This window comes from Mesoplodon densirostris, chromosome 9 (assembly GCF_025265405.1).
Source record: "Mesoplodon densirostris isolate mMesDen1 chromosome 9, mMesDen1 primary haplotype, whole genome shotgun sequence".
Taxonomy (NCBI): domain Eukaryota; kingdom Metazoa; phylum Chordata; class Mammalia; order Artiodactyla; family Ziphiidae; genus Mesoplodon; species Mesoplodon densirostris.
Genome location: NC_082669.1, coordinates 26,186,583 through 26,192,582, shown reverse-complemented (window position 1 = coordinate 26,192,582; position 6,000 = coordinate 26,186,583).

Sequence of the window (6,000 nt, the reverse complement as noted above, 5' to 3'; positions counted from 1 at the left end):
TTGAAAAACATCCAGTGTTCATGGGTTAGAAGATTTAATATTGTTAAGATGTCAATACTATCCAGAGCGATCTACAGATTCAATGCAATTCTTATCAAAAGCCCAATGACAGCTTTTGCAGAAACAGAAAAATACACCCTAAAATTTATATTGGAATCTCAGTAGCCAAAACAATTTTGACAAATAACAAAGAACACTCACATTTCCTGATTTCAAAAATTATCACAAAGCTATGTAATCAAAACAATGTAGTATTGGTATAAAGCCAGAGATGTCAACTAATGGAATACAATAGAAAACTCAGAAATAAACCCATTCATGTATGGTCAAATGATTTTTAAAAAAATATTTATTTTATTTCTTTTGGCTGCACTGGGTCTTAGTTGTGGCACGTGGGAACTTTGTTGCAGCATGTGGGATCTTTAGTTGTGGCACGTGGACTCTTAGTTGCAGCATGCATGTGGCATCTAGTTCTCTGACCAGGGATTGAACCTGGGCCCCCTGCATTGGGAGTACAGAGTCTTACCCAGTGGACCACCAGGGAAGTCTCTGGTCAAATGATTTTTTTTTTTTTTTTTTTGCGGTACGCGGGCCTCTCACTGTTGTGGCCTCTCCCATCGTGGAGCACAGGCTCCGGACGTGCAGGCTCAGCAGCCATGGCTCACGGGCCCAGCTGCTCTGCAGCATGTGGGATCTTCCCGGACCGGGGCATGAACCCACGTTCCCTGCATCGGCAGGCAGACTCTCAACCACTGTGCCACCAGGGAAGCCATCAAATGATTTTTGATAAGGGTACCAAGACCATTTAATGGGGAAAGGACAGTCTTTTCAACAGATGCTGGGAAAATTGAATATCCACTTACAAAAGAAAAAAGTTGGACCCTTATTAACACCATATACAAGAGTTAACTCACAATGGATCAAAGACCTAAACTTTAGAGCTGAAAGTATAAAACTCTTAGAATAAAACATAGGACAAAGTTTTATGACATTGGATTTGGCAATGATTCCTTGGATATGACACCAAAAACATATTTAGCAAAAGGAAAAATAGAGAAATTTGAGTAAATGAAAATTAACTTTTTGCATCAGAAGTCACTGTCAACATAGTAAAAAGACAACCTACAGAATGGGAGAAAATATTTACAAACCATATATCTGACAAAGGATTAATATCCAGATTATAGAGAGAACTCCTAAAACTCAACATCAAAAAACAAAACAAGAAAAAAACCTAATTAAAAAATTGGCAAAGGACTTGAATAGACATCTCTCCAAAGAAGATATATGAATGACTAATAAGCACATGAAAAGATGGTCGACATCACTAATCATTAGGGAAATGAAAATCAAAACTACAATGGGATACCACCTCACACCCATTAGGATGGCTACTATCAAAAAACTAGAAAAGCACAAGTGTTGGCAAGGAAATGGAGAAATTGGAACACTTGTGCACTGTTGGTTGTACCATAAAATGGTATAGCTGCTGTGGAAAATAGTATGGGGTTCCTCAAAAAATTAAAAATAGAACTGCCATACGGTCCCATAATTCCATACCTAGGTATATTCTCCAAAGAACTGAAACAGAGTCTGGAAGGGATATCGTACACCCGTGTTCATAACAGCATTATTCACAATAGCCCCAAAATGGAAGCAAGTGTCTATTGATGGATGGATAAGCAAAATATGGTGTATACATACGATGGAATATTATACAGTCTTAAGAAAGAAGGAAATTTTGCAAGATGGATGAATCTTTTTTTTTTTTTTTTTTTTTTTTTGCGGTATGCGGGCCTCTCACTGTTGTGGCCTCTCCCATTGCGGAGCACAGGCTCCGGACGCGCAGGCTCAGCGGCCATGGCTCACGGGCCCAGCCGCTCCGCGGCATATGGGATCCTCCCAGACCGGGGCACGAACCCGTATCCCCTGCATCGGCAGGCGGACTCTCAACCACTTGCGCCACCAGGGAGGCCCAAGATGGATGAATCTTGAAGACATTATGTTACATGAAATAAGCCAGTAACAAAAAGACAAATACTGTATGATTCTACTTATATGTGGTACTTAGAGTAGTCAGATTCATAGAGACAGAAAGAAGAATGGTAGTTGCCAGAGCCTGGAGGAGGGGAAGATGGGGAGTCAACATTTAATGGTACCGAAGTTCAGTTTTACAGGATGAAATGAGTCAGGAGGATGGATGGTGGTGATGGTAGCACAACAGTGTGAATATCTTTAAGACCACTGAACTGTACACTTAAAAATGGTTAAGAAGGTAAATTTTATGGTATGTGTATTTTATGAACACAGAAAAATGTATGCACAAAGAGCAGCGGTTTGCAGTGGTTCGGGTTTAGGGAAAGCAAAGGATGAATAGGTGGAGCACGGGAATTTTAGGCTGAGACACTATTCTGTATAATACTATAATTGTGGATACTTGTCGTTATACACTTGTCAAATCCCATAGAATGTTCACACCAAGAGTGAACTCTAAGGTGAACTATGGACTTCCGTGAATAATAACGTCAGTATTGGCTCATTGATTGCAACAAATGTGCCACACACTAATGCAAGAGAGTCGTAATAGACGAAACTGTTGAGGGGATGAAAGGGCATGAGGGAACTATGTACCTTCTGTTCAGTTAAGAAAAAAAATTTTTTTAGAAGGACATTTATTTATTTATTTATGGCTGCATTGGGTCTTCGTTGCTGCGAACAGGCTTTCTCGAGTTGCATTGAGTGGGGGCTACTCTTTGTTGTGGTGCTCGGGCTTCTCATTGTGGTAGCTTCTCTTGTTGCGGAGCATGGGCTTAGGCGTGTGGGCTTCAGTAGTTGTGGCACGTGTGCTCAGTAGTTGTGGCTCGCGGGCTCTAGAGCGCTGGCTCAGTAGTTGTGGTGCACGGGCTTAGTTGTTCCGCGGCATGTGTGATCTTCCCAGACCAGGGCTTGAACCCATGTCCCCTGCATTGGCAGGTGGATTCTTAACCACTGTGCCACCAGGGAAGTCCCCCCAAATTTTTAAAATCGAAATATAGTTGTTACAATGTTGTGTTTGCTCAAATTTTTCTGTAAACATAAGACTGCTCAAAAATTAAATCTATTTTTTTTTAAAAGAAGCCTTCACATTGGCCAGAACAGGATCACGGGACCACTGCTGGCTGCAAAGGAGGCTGGGAGAGCAGGGAGCAGCATCTCTCGCCTGGACTGTGGACACAGTCCTTCACCAAATAGAATTGGGGTCTAATGGAAAAGAAGATGAAGGATCCACTAAGTGACCAGGCTCCAAATCTCAACCTGTAGGCTGGTTACCCCTGTGAGCTGGAAATGACCATAAACTCTTCACATCACTGCTGGTCAGAGCATTGCACACACAGTTAGCCAGGTGCCATGGCCTGGATCAGTGACTGGTGGAGCATCCCATCTTACCCTGACCTCTCAGCCCAGACTGCAAACCCTCAGCATGCTCCTGGGGTGCAGAGAGGCAAGCCAGTGAGGCGTGCTGCGTCGGCCAGGCATCCCTGACCACAGGAGGCTCCTGTGCCGGCAGCTGGCCCCTCCTCGCTGCCTCCTGAGCTTAGCAACAGCGTTCAGCTCCAGTTCCCTCTCTGGGACTGCTGGGGCAGGTTCAATCCCATTAGTAATTAAGGAGAATTGAAAACGAGGCATCTTTTTACAGTTATTAAATTTGTAAAGTCTGACAGTAGATCGAACACACAGTGAAGGTGAGGCTAGTGACTTGGCACTTTTGGTTATTGCTGGTGTCAGTGGAAAGAGTCGCAACCCTTGGGGAATCCATGTGTGTCCACCATCTGAATCCTTCACCCGACACCAATAAGCAAGAGTCTCATAATTACTCAATACATCCTAGATTAGATTAGCCCAAGGGGAGAGCTGATGCACTGTGTGTACTTAGGGCTGTAAACGTGGTACTTGTCAACACTCCCATCTCATCTCTAGAATCCTGGATTAAGGACGATAAATACAAAATAGAGGAAATACAGGCAGGCACAAAGATATTAACCAAAAACTTATTTATTGAAGCAGCCAACCTTTGGCACCAGGAGAGGGGACAGTCCATCACTCTGTGGACACAGCCCAGTGACACACACGCTAGTCAGAGTCTGAAGGCAGTGTTGAATCTGTGCTAAATGTCAGGAGATAAAGTGGGACACAGGAGTGTACAAAAACTGTGCTCACAACCGAAGTCCGTGCCCGGGGCATGGCCTCGGAGACCCCACACATGCACAGGGAGCCGGGTGGTGAGATCGTGGCTGAGAGTTTTCCTCTTTTACTCAGAGTTGGAGGCTGCTGCTCTCCCCCTGTGTGTGTTTCAGAGAAGACCCCAGAGACCACACATCTGGGCTCCGTCTCTGTGGGTCTCCTCTAGGGACAAACTAGGTCTATGGGGTGTGCCCGGGGGCTCCACAAGTGCCAGGGGGGCCCGGGGCTGAAGCTGCAGAGAATGTCCTCAACCAGCGAGCAAAGAAGATGATGGACAAGCACACACCCTTGGGGCAGGCTCCCCATCATCTTCCGGAGGTTCCCCGTGAGACTGTGGGTACCCAAGCTGGATCCCACTTTTTTTTTTTTTTTTTGACCGCGCAATGCACAATGCGGGATCTTAGATCCCCGACCAGAGACGGAACCAGTGCCCCCTGCAGTGGAAGCATGGAGACCTAACCACTGGACCGCCAGGGAAGTCCAAGGGGCCCACTCTTCAATGCACTCTGGTTGCTTCCTTCCATCCCCTGGCTCATCCCCACTGTCTGCTGGTGCCCTCTGGGATCACCTTCCAAATCAACTCTTTGCATTGGAATCCCTGCCTCAGCGTCTGCTCTGGGGGAAAGACATCTAGGAGAGAGGACAGAGCCCCTAGGTGGGAGCTGGAGTCCCAGCATCTGCCTGCCAGGGTGTATGGGGGCGGGGCCTGGGAGGTGCCGGATGGAGGTCACTGCACACGGCAGCCCCTGGGCCGTTGGCTCTCCTCTCCACCGTGGCTGACTGGGGGCTTCGGGGTCCGCCTGCACCTGCCCTGGCATCCCCCCTTGGCGTCTGGTTCCCCGCCTCTTGGCTTCTGTCTTCCCCTGTCTGTGTTGGGTGGCTCCCTCTGAGTCAGGCCAGGGTCTGTGAAGCAAACACAAGGCCAGGGAGACAGAAGTTTCCTTCCTGCAGCTGGCCTCTGGCAGGTGGCCACATGAGAGGTAGCCCCACGGGCTGCCCTTATCTGCTCGGCCTTGGCATGCGGGCCAAGGTCTGACCCATTCTGGTGATAGGGAGAGCCCAAGGGAGGCCTCAGAGCTCCCTATCTGGAAGGAGCGGAAGGTGAATGAAGTGTAACCTGGGCCCAGGGTGGGTGGGGCTGCTTGCCGGGGGCTCCCAGCGACCCTCAGCCCCTCCATGGTTGGTGGGGACAGACCCGGGCACGGGACATAAGGGAGGGGCCCGGGGCGGAGGAGCGAGGCTGTGTGTACCCGTCACACCTGGGGTCTCTGTGTACTGTCAGACCCCAGCGAGCTGGTGTTTGCCCCTCCACCCTACCGTCCCTGTGTCACTCCACCCCTAACTGCCCGCTCTGCTATCGGGTTGTTAATATTAATTAACAACAGTTGCTAAGGATGACAGTGAAAGGGTGTGTCCCAGCCAGAGCTGGCCTGGACCCAAGAGGGCACTGGGGAGACTGAGGGGTCTGAGGCTGGGGCTTGGGGACGCGAATAGAGGTTCGGAGGGCCGGTGCCCAGGCCCAGCCACGTCTCCCACTTGTCCCTGGGCCTGGGACCTCCTGCAGCAGAGGCCGCTTGGGGAGCTCACGGGAGGTCTCTGGCTCGCTCAGCCCTCTGGCCTTGGTCACTTTGGGAAGTGGGTGAAGGGGACACCCCGGGAGGCTCATCTGAGAGGGTGGAGCGAAAGGTGAGAGGGACAAGTGAGGTGGATCATTAACCAGCTGGGAGCCCTGGGAGGTGCAGGGCTCAGCCCCATTGGTCCCCAACTCAATCGGGTGAC